Consider the following 15,303-nt stretch of genomic DNA (forward strand, 5'->3'; position numbering starts at 1 on the left):
GTGGTGCGCTTTGTCAAAAGCTTTTTCTGCATCTTTTGAGATGGTCATGTGATTTTTGTCTTTGACTGTTGATATGGTATATTACATTTATTGATTTCCATATACTGAACCATCTCTTTATCCTTAGAATAAATCCTACTGGATCAGGGGTAATAATCTTAATTTGCTGCATTGTTTACCACTATCTTACTGAAACTTTTGTGTCTATGTTCCTTAGGGATATTGCACTATAGTTTTTTTTTTTTTTTTTTTTTTTATGATTGAGTCCTTATTTAATTTTGGTATGAGGGTTATGCTTGCTTCCAGAAATGACTTTGAGAGTATTATTTCCCTTTCAATGTTATTAAAAAGTTTGGTGAGTAATGGTAATAAAGCTTTGAATTTCTTACAGATTTCAGCAGTGAATCCGTCAAGACATGGGTATTGCTTTGTTGGTAATTGATTTTCTTTACTGATTTTTTAAATAATTTTTATATCTTCTTGATTAAGTTTTTATTTAAATATCTTTAAAATATAATTTAACATTTTATATTTTATTTTATTTTAAATAGCATAAAACAAAACAAAGCAAACCAAACCAAAACAGAACAAAGCAGAGCAGAATACAATGCAAATAACATAGAATTTCAGAAAAAGACAGGAGAAAATCAACACTGTTTACCATTAATGTCTCTTGACGTCTTCAAAATAGCTGTCCATTTCTTCATACATATTTGAAACAAATAATTAAAAATATAGTAAAACCAAGAATAAAAGTGTTATTGTCTTTTGAATCAAAATGATAGGAAATCATCATTGGCTACCATGGTGTCTCATTTTCTTCAGTGTAGTTGTTCATAATATCAGACATACTAAAATCAGTTGCTGTAAACTCTTTAGGTGAAGTTTAGCATAAGCCTATACACATACACCTATCCTTTCTGTGTTAGAGGAAAAAGCAAACAAATAAATATATCTAAGAGCACAAAACAATAATGAATAAGGCTTTCAAAATAAAGTGGTAGAAACATAGCAAATTTTGTTGCTTTGTGTAGTTATCTTCATAAGTCTTCTTACATGAATTACCAGATATAGTCAAGCAGTTTATCTAATCCTATGGCTTTTATATTTTTTGTTTCAAGAACTAATAGAATTAGTAGTGCAATCATTTTAGCAATCTTAAGTGTATAAATACAAATTTGTATCTTTTTCTTTCATTTATCTTCCTTCTTTTCTCCTGAGTTATATTTTCCTCTTTGAGCAGTTTCTTAAAATTTCACAATATTTTTTGACGATTTTGTATTTTATTTACTCTTTCAGTTTGTTACACTAGAGAGACAATAAGGTATTTACACATGTGAGTTGCATTTTGCTGTTTTGTTTTGTCATTTTTCTGTATTCCCTGGCTCCTTAGTAACACTTAAACGTTCCTCAGATGGGAGCTTCACTCTGGCTGGACCTTAAGCACTCCCCACATGGCTCAACAAAGTACCCCAGCTGCTTGAGGTCACTGGGCAGGGCCCTACCAGGTTCTGAGTGGTATAGTAAGACTGAATGGTATATGGAGTATACTAGGAAGGCTTTCAGCTCATGTCACATGACTCACCAAAGCTCCCCAGATTCTTCGAGTCTCTGGTTGTGGCTCCACCAGGTTCCAAGCAAACGCCCACTGCTGCATGACTAGGTAGGGATTGCTGTGGTAGGCTTCTGCTCAGAGTTAGTACCTCCCAGCTATGTCTTGGCAGGGCCCAACAGGACCTAAGTGATGACATAAAGGTCCCAAAGCGTTCAGTGACACTGGGCAGGGGTCTACCAAGTTCCAAGCAGATTCCTGTGGCTGCACAATTAGGTAGGATCACTGTGGCGGGCATCAGATCTCACACGGTGGCTCCCTGATACCTAGAATTCACTGGATGGGGTCCAGCCGGGACTGGAGTGATGACCCAGTGCTCCTGTAGTGTTTGGAGATGCTGTTCAGGGGCCTCCCAGGTTCTATGCAGATTCCCACAGCTGCACAGCTAGATAGGGATCTCTGTGGCAGGCTTCAGCTCACATGTGGTGGCTCCGTCTCCCTGGAATTAGCTGTACAGGGCTCAGATGGGACCAGAGTGATGACTCAGAGGTCCCACAGTGTTTGAGGATGCTGGCTTGGGGCCTACCAAGTTCCAGGAAGAGTCTTGTGGCTCACAACTAAGTAGGGATCTCTGTGGCAGGCTTCAGCTCACACATGGCAGCTCCTTCTACCTGGAAGTTGCTGGGTGGGGCCCAGCCTGGACCAGAGTGAGGACTCAGTGATCTTGCAGTGTTTGGGGATGCTGGGTGGGGGCCTAGCAGATTCCAGGCAGAGTTCTGTGACTGCACAACTACATAGGGATCTCTGGAAGGCTTGAGCTCACACGTGGCATCTCTTCTTGATTAAAGTTTGGCAATTGAGGGGGTTGGGGGTTTAGCTCAGCGGCATAAGCACCTGCCTTACAAGCAGGCAGTCATGAGTTCGATCCCCGGTACTGATAAAAATGAAAAAGACAAAAAAAAAAAAAAAAAAAAAAAAAGTTTGGCAATTGATATACATTTAGGAATCTGTCAATTTATTTTTTGTTTTCCATCTTATTAGAGCACAAGTTTTCAAAGTAAATATCGATGATCTTCTTGATTTTCATAGAATCCATTGTGATGTCACCCCTTTTATTCTTAATTTCATTAATTTGAGTCTTTTTTCCTCTTTTTGATAAGGTTATTGAAAAGTTTATCAATTTTATTTAGTGTTTCAAAGAACCAACAATTTGATTCACTGATTCTTTGTATTGTATTCTTAGCCCAATTGCATTAATTTCTGTTCTTCTCTTTATAATATCTTTCCTTGTATGAGCTTTGAAATTTCTTTGTTCTTCTTTTTGTAGAATTATGAGGTTCAACCTTAGGTTGTTTATTTGAGTTCATACTGTTTTCCTGATGTGAGAATTCATTGTTGTAATTTTCCTGTATAAGACTGCTTTCATTGAATTCTGTAAGTTCTGGTTCGTTTTTGTATTGCCATTATTGGTTATGTATAGAAACCGTTTAATTTCTTCTTTGGTTTCATTAGTGAACCATTGGTTGTTCAGGAGGGTGCTATTTAACTTCCATGTATTTATAATACTTTTTGTGATTTGTTTACAGCTGATTGCCAATTTCATTGCACCTGGGATAAATTGAATTGCTCTGCATTTAATTAAGCATGACCTGTAGGCGAACTGCCTATTTTGGAAAATGTTCCATGGCACCTGAGAAGAATGCATACTCTGATGCTGTGGGATGGAACACTTGAAGACATGTTTTAAATGCATTTGTTTGTTGGCTTGGTTTATTTATGATATTTATTTTTTCATTTTTTGTCTAGTTTATGTATTTGTGGGGTATTGAGGGCCCCCATTGTAATTGTATTCATGCTTATTTGATTTTTCATATTTGTTAAAATTTGTTTGATGTAGTTGGATACACTGGTATTTGTTGCATATATATTTATGTCTGTTATTTGTTCTTCTTACAGTTATCACTTAACATGTAGTGACCCTTTTTGTATCTTTTGATTGCCTTGACTTAAAGTTCACTTTGTCTCAAACTAGGATAGTTATCCCTACTTTTTCTCTGAGCTCATGTCTTATCTAGTACTTTTTTCCATCCTTTGACTTTCAGTCTATGAATTTCTTTGTGGGGTAAATGTGTTTTTGTATGCAGCACACTTTTGAATCTTCTTGATTCATTATGCTAGTATGCTTCTTTTGATTGGTGAATTGAGACTATTTATATTGATGTTTATAACTGATATATATTGACTTATTCTTCTCATATTATTTCTGTTGTTGATAGCTCATCTTTCTCCTCTGTTTAATTGCTTAAACTACCTGGTGTCTTCTTTCTATTGGTGTTCTTGGAATTGTTAGCATTCTTATTTCTTTCTAAAATAAACTTCGGAGCATTTTGGAGAGTTTATTCAGCAGTAATGAATTTCTTCCATTGTTCTTTTTCATGGAAATATTTCATTTCTCCATGAATTTTTAAAGATAATTTTTCAGGATGTATGAATTTGGGTTGGAAGATGTTTCCTTTTCAGGCATTAAGTACTACATTCCATGCTCTTCTTGACTTGAAAGTTTGTGTTGAGATGTTGGCTGTAATTGTAATGGATTTTCCTTTATAAGTGACTTGTTTCTTTTTCTTAACCACTTCTAATATTACGCTTTTGTCCTGAATTTATGGAATCTTGATTATTATACACCTTTTGTAGATTTATTTTAATCATGGCTCTTGGAAATTTTGTATGATTCACTTGTTAGTATGTCAAATTCTTTATCCGTTTTTGGAAAGTTTTCTGCTATTACTTTTGTGAAGAGTTTTTTTTTTTTTTTAATTGTGTTTACTATGCAATCTTATGTTGTTCTTTGCTTTAACTTGTACCTTTAGATTTTTTCATAGTTTTTTTTTTCTATTTTAAAGATAACTTTGCTTTCTTGGTCATTAAATGAAATCCTGTCTTCTAGATCATCAATTCTATGTTTGCCTTATTCAGAATGTTGTGCACACTTTCAATGCAATTTTGAATCTCCTCAATATCTTTTTGGGTTCTAGGTCATAGTTTCTATTTGTTCCCTATGTTGGAAATACGTGATTTGTATTATTAAGCTCCTCTATTTTCCAAATGTGTCTTCTCTATACTCATTGAGCATGTCTTTCATGTTGATTGACACCTTTATACATGGTAGATCATTTTTTCTATTGCCCTCTCCATTTTTATAGTTTTATTTCTTTTGTCAACATTTCAGATATTTTCAGTGTGTAACTTTCAATTTCTTCTAATTAATGTTCTCTGCATTTGTCTTTGTGGGCTGAAAGTCTGCGATTACATTTTGCTTTGGTGTCTTGTCATTGCATGTTCCTTACCTCTCTCAAAACCCCATCATCCCTCATATTTTATTTTTTACAAAATTTTATTTTGTATATTTGTGCTTGTGGATTTGTTATGATAGATAACTTTATTAAACTTCAGTATTGAGGTTTCCCCAGGAAAAGTCTATTCTTCAGAGATATCTTCTAAGTGTAAGTGGTTTTTGTTCTTTGTGTCTATCCCAAGAACCATCTTCTCAATTTATTAAGAATGGGAGGTAATTATTTATTTGGCTCTGCAATCCATCCTTTGTAATGGACTATGGTGATGGCTATTACAAGGGAGAAAACTGCTTACAATATTTGTAGCATCCTGGATAAAGGACTCACTCATACATTAACTGCAAAAGCATGCATATTGTCCATAGTTTTCTGAGTTTTAGAAGAGAGCCTTGGGAAACACAAATAATACTAAAATATAAAGTTAAACATTATGTGTATTACTATAATGTTAAAACTGCCAATGTAATCATATGTGTAGAAGTTAAGGGTTTTGAATTTGCTACATATCCCCAAATTTAAAGTATAGATTTAAAAATTTTCCATATCTAACAGCTAATATTTTTGGAGCTTGGTGCTATACAGCTTCTCACAGAAATTCAATTACTTTTGCTTCTCATTTTTTTGTGTGTAAAGCCTTCATGAAATAGTCTCCAACACCATCTTTCCCCATTTTTCCACATTTACTCAATATTTCAGTCATTAAATCCTTTAAAAATTTCCTAAATATTCTTATTTTCTTATTTTCAAACTCTGGTTTATATAAAATTTCTCTATTCCCCAAATACCTCTTCTTTTTTCTTCCTAGCCAACATTTAACCAACACTTCAAAATAATGGCAACTGCAGCTCATATAGTGTTTCCTATGAGCAAGGCTCTTTTGCATATTTTAATTCATTTAATCCTCACAACTATTCTATAAAATGGGTAGTATTATTGTTCCCATTGTAAAGATAATGAAACTGAACCAAAGAACTGAGTAGTTCAAGATAACCCAGTTTATAAATGATGAATCCATAATTTGACGTAGTCTAGGTCTGGGAACTACACTTTTAATCATTGTAGAATACTGTGATCTTTGTTGGAAAGCCTTCTATAATGTCTCTGGGAACCAAATTTTTCTTTTTGCCCCTGGTTTATACCTTGGTTATAGCAACTACTGTTGTGAATTGTTTTTACTTTTATTTTTCTTAAAGTAGACATTGAAGCTACAAAGAGAACAAACTCCATTTTATGTATTTGTATGCTTATGAGGTTACCTAGGAGCGATCTTGTTGAATAAATGTATCAGGTAATTTAGAATAAAATCAAAATGAAACATAAAGTATTAAATATTTTTCTTCTGATTTAAAATTGGCCTAAAGCTTTGTGTACTTTGCACAGATGAACTGTTTTCCTACAAAATATAACTTTTCCAATCTGGATAAATTCACTAGTAGAAGCAAAGTCTACTAGTGTCCAGTTACAATTGATGAATGTTAGAATGCCCACCATCCTCCATCTCCATTTTTTGGTAAGGAAACTGAGCAAGCCCAATGGTAAGATTTGTTCATCACCATAGATTTAGAGCAGGGTAGGAATACGAATGTAGTCTTCATGGTCTCCAGGATGATATTTTCTGTGGGAAGTGTGAAAATTCTTTAAACTCTACAGCTGTAAATTAGATTACTATTCTCAACTTTTGTGCTCTGGGCATGTTTGAGCATTTGAGCACTATAATGAATGTATTACGAGCATTTTTAGAGTTCTGAAGAACTGAGTGTTTCGTTACAGGTCAAACTTTCTTTGTTAAATTTTTCCTTTCTGTCAAATAAATTCCACTTTTACAGATGAATTCTTTTTTGATTATACAGAAATGCTTCCATGCCATCTCATTAAAGATGAATATTTTCCCTTTAAATTTTGAATGTAACCGGAAGATGAGCTGCCAAAAACTTGAAATGTGTTACTGAAGCAGGTATCTTTAAATTCAGAGTAAAATAGGAAATTCTACCTTTTTCTAAAAGAACATTTTCATCAAGGTACCATTTATAATTAATTGTGCTGCAGCCTTCAGTAATGGCACCTAAAATACATCAATAAGAATATACAAGGAATAGAAGGAAATCTAGGAGTAGGAGAGAAAAAAATCCTGGAAGATTTTAAGCAATACTTAAAGTGTTAGAATGAGCTGTAAATTTAATAACATAGATTATAAGATGTTAGTTGAAAACCTACAGTCACTGCCACCCTTTAATGGCCATGGTCAATGTAGTGGCTAGAGTTGTTCAATAAAATGATTAGAATTAAAGAAGTTAGACTTTAAAGGATTTAAAACATTAAAATGCTGTTAAAACATAGATGAGAGTTTACTCAAGATGCAACTAATAATCCCTATCTTTTTAAAATCCAAGACTTAATCTCTAAATTTTATTAAGTTTCAAAGCAACACACAAACTATTTTGCCAGCCTACAAATGTCTGAAGAATAATTGAGTTTCTTACAATGATCAATAAATATTAAATCAAAGGTGAAAATAAAATAAATTTAATGCAAATCTTCATTTTTTATGCCGATATATCTAGTAGTTTGCTTCAGTGAGAAGTGTCTCCATTAGCTCATCTTACCAGTTTTTCCCACCTCTGACTCTAAAGGAATAAAAACATTTTCCTATTGTTTTCACTAAGATGACCGCTCCATTGGAGGACAATCTTTCCAAGTTGAAATCTAACAGTCCAATGCACTTGTTCACTTGTTTTATGGAAGACCTTATTGAAAGTATCTGAACAAGTCAAGGGTACCAAGAGATTCAGAAGGGGAAGGGAGAGAAACAGGTACAGAAAGGATTAAATGTTTTATATACACATACCAACTCCCAGTGTTTAATGCAATCATTACATGCTGCAAATATGTACTCATACAGGAGACAAATTACAAAAAATTCCAAGGATATAAAAAAGAGTGCACTTCAGTTTAACCTATGCCTAAGGAAAAGATATGATGCTCTCAAAAAAGTTTTCTAAAAGATGATTATAAAAGAAAGATTGAGATTTTCTCTGTGTACTGTATTCCATGCAAAATATATAGATTTTTACTGCTTCAGAAGTGTCTATGACAGCCAGCAAAAATGTTTGGCACCATTTCTGTAGATATACAGTGCCGATGGTAAAAGTGAATGAATTTTGCTAATTATGAGTATTTGAATTGAATTTAGTAAGTACTTTCTCAAGTACTGAATTAGGTACTTTTATCTTAAATGGTGTGTTCTGGGTTATAAAAATAAAGCTATTTAAATAATGGAATGCACATGGAGAGAGGGAGAGGGCCAGGAGGAGAGGGGGGAGAGACAGAGAAAGACAGAGAGAGAGAGAGAGAGAGAGAGAGAGAGAGAGAGAGAGAGAGAGAGAAGGGAAACAAACAAAGACTGAGAAGAACAGGAAATTTGGAGTTAGAGACTAAGGTTTTAGTATCATTACTTTCACCATCCATATGCTCTTACATTGTGAAATATAGCAAATCATGCTTAATATACTCATGTCCTAGGATTCTAACAATAAATAAACAACAGTATGTATACATACATATGTATGTATGTATACATACATATAATTTACGTGTATAATACTCTTCCTTATTATTTTTCATAGCAATTCTGATTTTTTAACCTTTCAGTGATTTGAAGAATATGAAAACCAGATCCATTTTAAGTAAATCCTTTGTATAACATTTTCCGATGACCAGACAATGATCTCTACATTATTCCAGAAACACATTTTTTTTTCTGACTGGATTTGAATTATAAAAGCAAAAGTAAATATCATTCTGAGTGAGTAAGTTTTAAATCCAGTTCTGAAGTAGAGATGGACTAAGTTGATCTAATATTTATCTGTGGTATGTTGATCTGTTTCAGGACACAATAAATGTGCTGAAGATTTTGGCAGCTTCAACCTCTCTTGCCTTGTATTATTGTTTTTGCTGCCCTTTTAAAATATTAAAGCCACAGATTACAGGCAATTCTGTAATATTAGTTAGATAAAGTAGGAAAAGTTAAGAGAGCTGTTGCAGGAAAATTATAAGTGGTAATCCAATGTTCTTTTTCACAATCCAAAGCTAGATGTATTCTTTTTGATCTGCTTTGGAATAGGATGTTTTCAACCTTTGGTTTTTCCAGAATTTTGTGCAGTTAAACGATGTGGGATTATCCAGAAAATATTTTCTAAGAAACATGTAAAAACTTGGAAAAGGGAAAAATGAAAAATAGTAATGATCTCAAGACACTTATGTATACATCCTATTATGAAAAAAAAAATTTTCATAGGCCAACATAAAGTATCCAGGCAAGCACATCATTTCCCAGAGTCAAAGTTATAAAGATGTGATGGAGAGAAGGAAATAATGCATCATACTCCCAGACTATAGGAAATTTAATGATAGCCTTTATAATAAACAATCTCTATCTTTTACAGATTTCTTTTATGTGAAATTCCAAGATAATTATTCACAATGAATTTTGTAAATTCCATTTCTACAGATTTGAGAACACCACAAAGGAAGCTACAAAGGGACAGTTCTGGTAGTTGCAATTAATTCAACTAGATTATCCTGAAGGTTTGTTTTTCCATACCTTCTCATTACTAATGAATACCATCAATTATGCCATGAGCTAAAATAACACAGCCAAGGTATGCACATTCTGTAGAACAAATTTTGGTAAAGAATCCATAACACAGTAGACTGGAAAAACTGTTGGTCTTATAAAGAAGAGCAGGTTTTCAGTCTGTCCTCATCACTGTAATTTATTCTTTAAATAAAATTATTTCATCTGTAAAATGAGATGGAAACATTTCTTTATGTTGGAGGCAGGTCTAGAAAATGTTTTCTTGATAACTATTTTTAATATCTCCTGTTTTCTTCAAAATAGTTGTCCATATCTTCACACACAATAATATCAAACATAACAACGAAAGGAATGAAAGCATTATAGGATTTCAAAACCAGATAACAAGAAATGAACAATGGCTACTATAGTATCTCAGATTCCTCAAAAAAGTTGTCCACACTATCACACATAATAAAATCAAATAAAACAACAAATAACCAATCAAACAGAATAAAAGCATTATAACATTTCAAAACAAGATGATAGGAAATTAGCATTGGCTACCATGTCTTGTTTTCTTCAAAATAGCTGTTCATACCATCACACATAATAAAATAAAATAAAACAAAACAATAAAATCAATTAAACAAACAAATGAAAGCAGTATAGGACTAAAAACAAGGTCATAACAGACCAACCATGATTACCATAATACATCCAATTATGTTCAAAACAGCTGCCCATACCATCAGACACTGTAAAATCTAACAAGACAAAACAAAACTAATCTTAACAAAATTGTGAAAGCAGTATAAGAGTTCAAGGCAATAAGAAATTAACAGTGATGACCACCTTCCCTCCTGGTGTTTCCTCCTCTATCACTTTTATAATATCTATTGTTCTTTTTCGATCCCACTAACTCCTGCTTTTTAGATTTTATTTTAAAGAGGGTAAAACTAAGTGTAACAAAACAGAACAAAGCTGATCAGAAGAAAACAATGTAAATGACACAAATTTCAAAGCCAGACAACAGGAGATCATCATTGGCTACCATAATATCTCCTGTATACTTCTAAATAGTTGTCCATATGTTCACACACAATGAATTCATACAAAACAAAATAGAATTAAGCTGATTAGAAAAGAATGATGAAGGCATTATAGGCTTTCAAAACCAGATGATAGGGAAATCAACAATAGCTGCCATGATGTCTCTCATTCTCTTCAAAATAACTATCTACATATTCATATACATTGAAATTAAACAATACAAAACAGATTAAAATCACTCTGACCAAAGAATAATGCCATTACTGGATTTCATAGCATAATGATACAGAAATCAGCAATGGATACCATAATGTCTCTTTTTCTTCAGAGTAGCTGTTCAATTCATCATGAATTATATAATCAATTCTCATAAATTATTTAGAAGAAGTTCTACACATATGTAAGTCTGTACATGCATACCTATCCTTTCTCTATTAGGGGGAAAAACACAAACAAATTACTAGCAAAACACAAGACAAAAAAGACAAATAAAAATAGCAATGATCTCAAAACACTGACAGTATAGGCCTTCAAAATGAGGTGGTAGAAGCATAACTAGGATTGTTATTTTACATAATGATCTTCAAAAGTTCCTCAGATCACCAGACACTAATGTACACAATTCTTTCAATCTTATGAATATTAACTTTTGTTCCAAGAATTTATAGAATTTGTAACACAATCATCTTAGCTGTCCTAAATGTGTTTATATATTTTTGGATATTTTTCTTTTACCTCCCATTTTCTTTTTGCCCTTTTTACCTGAGATATTATTTTCCTCCTTTGAGCAGATGCTTATCTTTTCACTGTATTTATTGAGAGCTTGTATCTAATGTACATTTACCATTTCTTACACTAGAGATACTATACAATATTTACACATGTGAGCCTGATTTATTTCACTTATGAGTATGAGCTCAAATTGCATGCATTTATTTATACATATCTCAATATGATCATTCTTTGTAGCTGAGTAGAACTCCATTGTATAAAAATACCAAATCTTTTTATCTGTTCCTCATTTGATGAGCATTTAGGTTGTTTCCAAGATCTGGCTATTACAAATTTTGCTGCTATAAACATGGGTGTACATATACCACTGTGAAATGATGTTTTCAGTTCTTCTGGGAATATGCCTAGAAGTAGAATAGCTGCTTTCAGTGGGGCTTCAAATCCCAGCTTTTTGAGGAATCTCCACTGACCTCCAAGTTGGTTGCACCAGTCTTCATTCCAACCAAAAGTGCAGAAGAGTTCCATTTTCCCCATAGCCTCTCCAGCATTTGTTGTTGGTAGTTTTCTTGATCTTGACTATTCTTTCTGGAGTGAGATGGAATATCACTGTGGTTTTCATTTACATGTCTCTAATGACTAATGATGTAGAATATTTGTTCATGTATTTATTTGCCATTTGTATTTATTCATCTGATAACTGTGTTTTCATCTCAGATGCCCACTTTTAGATTGGTTCTTTGAATTTTGGGGGTTCAATGTTTTAAATTCTTTATATGTTCTAGACAGAAGTCCTTTGTCTGAGGGACACCTAACTCAGATTTTTCCCATTTGTGGGTTTTCTTTCCACTATGCTGGAGAATTCTTTCAACATGCAAAAATTTTAATAAGGCATAGTCCCTGTTATTGATTCTGTGAAGTATTTCCCATGTGGTTTGATTCTTGTTTATGAATTCTCTACCTACCCTTATGTCTTGAAGTTTTATATTAACTTTGTCTTCCAACAGATGTAGTGTTTCTGTTTTAATAGTTAGATCTTTGATTCATTTAGGTTTTGGTATAGTAAATGGTGATAGGCAAGGGCCTCGTTTTAGTTATTGGCATATGGAGAGCCAATTTTTTCAGCATCCTTTTGTTAAAGAGACTGTCATTCTTCTAGTGAACAAGTTTGGCTCCTTTATCAAAGATAATGTGGATGAGTGTATTTATAGTTTTAGTTGTATCTCTTAATCTATTCCATTGATCTTTAGGTCTGTTTTTATTCCAGTACCATGTTGATTTTATTGCAGTAGCTTTGTGGTATAACTTCAATTTGGGGATTGTGCTGCCTTGCCTTTGCTGCTTAGAATTGTCTTTGCTACTCTAGGTCTCTTCTGGTTCCAGATGAATTTTAGGAGTGATTTCTGTAGATCTGTGAGGAATGCTAGTGTTATTTTGACTGGGATTCCATTAAATTTGCATATCATTTTGGAAGAATGGCCATTCTCATAATATTTGTTCTTCCTATCTATGAACAGGGGATATCTTTCCATTTTCTGAAGTGCTCTTTAATCTTTTGCAAGGTATTATAATTTTTTCTTGAATATATCTTTTACTTCTTTTGTTAGATTGATTCCTAGGTATTTCATTTTGTTGGGTGCTATTGTGAAGGGTGGCTTTTCTTATTTCTCTCTCAGTGATTTTGTTGTTAATGAACAGGAATGCCATTGATTTTTGAGTTTTGGCTTTGTATCCAGCTACATTCTGATTTTAATTAGTATACCTAGGAGTCTTTCAATGCATTTTGGGGGTCTTCCATGTAGAGTATCACATCATCTGCAAATAATGATAATTTAACTACTTTTCCTATCATTACTCCATTTTTTTCTCTCTCTTTTTGGTAACTGTTTTTATCTTTGTAATCTATTCCATGTCTAAATCTGAATAAAAGTTAATTTTTATTATTCTAGGGTTAAATCAAAGGTATTAAAATATTTTTCTTTGGTCATGTAGTGTAGTGTAGTGTAGTGTAGTGTAGTATAGTGTAGTGAAGAGCTTGTTAACAGATCTAACTGTAATGAAATTATAAGATCATTTTGATCATTCAAAGTCACCTCACTTTTGAGACTAACACAGACTTTATTTTTAACTACATATTTAATATGATTCTTTAAGTCATCTCTTTCTAGTTGCTTTGTACTCATGACATGTAGTTTAATAATTTTTTGAAGACTAACCACCACACTTTTGTTTTTTTATTTAAAATTTCTTGACATGCCTTAATATATTTGAAAATCAGAAAATCATATTGAAGAATCATTACTCTGATTAGTTGTGTTATGTTATAGAGAATTTTTCTGTGATGAAATATTTGGCATAAACACCTAAAGGAAGAAAGATTTATTTGGCTCACAGTTTCAAGGGTTTTAGTCCATAGCTAGCTGGCTCTTAGGCAGAATCACCATGGTGGAAGGACACAAGGGAACAAATCTTCTCACCCCATGCAGAAGCAATCAGAGAAAGAGAGACAGGCAAAGAGATGACAGATAGATAGATAGATAGATATAGATAGATAGATAGATAGATAGATAGATAGGCAGGCAGACACAGACAGAGACAGAGAGAAAGATAGAGAGAGTTGGAAACACAGAGTTACACACAGAGAGGGAGACATAGAAAGAGAGATTGTGACACTGCAGTGAGTTTTCTTCTTCCCTTTTGTCCCATCCAGTACCCCTCAATTGAATGGTGTCATGTTCAGGGGAGAGTCTTCCCCCTCAATGGTCTGTCTCATGTGTGAATTGTCTCTTGAAATATCCTTAAAGATATACTCAAAAGTGTGATTTGTTAATTTCCTAGGCATTTTTTAGTCAGATCAAGTAGTAAATCAAGATTAAGAACTGGGGACATTTCTCAGTGGCATAGTGCCTGCTTTATGAGCACAAGATCCTGAATTTGAATTCTGGTTCCCCTCCAAAAAAAAAAAAAATCAAGATTAAAACTACCACGTGTTGAGACTTGGAAAAGATGGTAGATAGATAACAGCAAGCAACAGAGGCTCCCTGAGATAGTCAACTTAGATTCCAAAAATAATACAGTGTGGGAAGTCCTGAACAGAGGGAGATAGACCATCCTGACCCACGAACAAACTAAGCTGAGAGGAAACCAATTAAAAATACAGTCCTGGTGCTACTATTGGAACAGCTACAGTCTTGGTACTCACTTGAACTTGCTGCTTGAACACCCTGCCACTGCTGCACTTGAATACACACAGTGGAAACTTACCAAGCTACTTGAAAGCCCACAAGTTTCAACTCACTGGAGATGCATTGGCAAATAAGGATGGGAGTCAGCAAACCAAACTGAGAGCTGAGCTGGTGGGAACCAACCCAGCATTGACCTGCGGTGAGTGACAGGAATAAAAACTCTTCATAGACAAAAAAGGCCCCAGTAGATGACATTCTGGGACCAGGCAGACTGGCCAGAACAACTTTAGTCAGCTGCTCCCTTCTCAAGTGGGATTGGTGGGGAGCACTTGAACTGGGTCACACCCCAGAATCTGACCCAGTAGGCTAGTCCAAACCAAGGTCCTATGCCTGGCAGTGCATCCTAATGCAGTGAAGCCTTCAGCAGTTTGACTGACCTGGAGGGGCAGGCTCAGCATAGGCTGCCCTGGTCTGTATCTTTGTAGTACACTGCAGTGGGTGGGGGCACCTAGTCAGCATGATTCAGACAAACTGTAACCAGCAAAGAAAGAAACTGGGCCTCCTATATATAATGTATAAAGGCACAAAAAATATGAGAAGAGGAAGCAACAACAAAGGGTCTCAAGTCCCTAAAATTGAGAACATTGATCCAGTAGAGGTAAATGCAAAAGAGAATGAGGACAGCAAACATGCAATATCAGACATGGCACCAGTAGACATAAAGTAATATCTTCGGGACCTCATAGACGAGTTCAAAAGTGAAGTATTTAACCAAGTAAAACAAGATATAAATAGAATCATTAAATAAATGCTAAGCACATCTCAAGAAAAAACAGATGGTAAAAGGGAAGAACACAA

The sequence above is a fragment of the Cavia porcellus genome, unplaced genomic scaffold (assembly GCF_034190915.1).
Source record: "Cavia porcellus strain 051 isolate PalLab524CR breed Dunkin Hartley unplaced genomic scaffold, mCavPor4.1 scaffold_1, whole genome shotgun sequence".
Taxonomy (NCBI): Eukaryota; Metazoa; Chordata; class Mammalia; order Rodentia; family Caviidae; genus Cavia; species Cavia porcellus.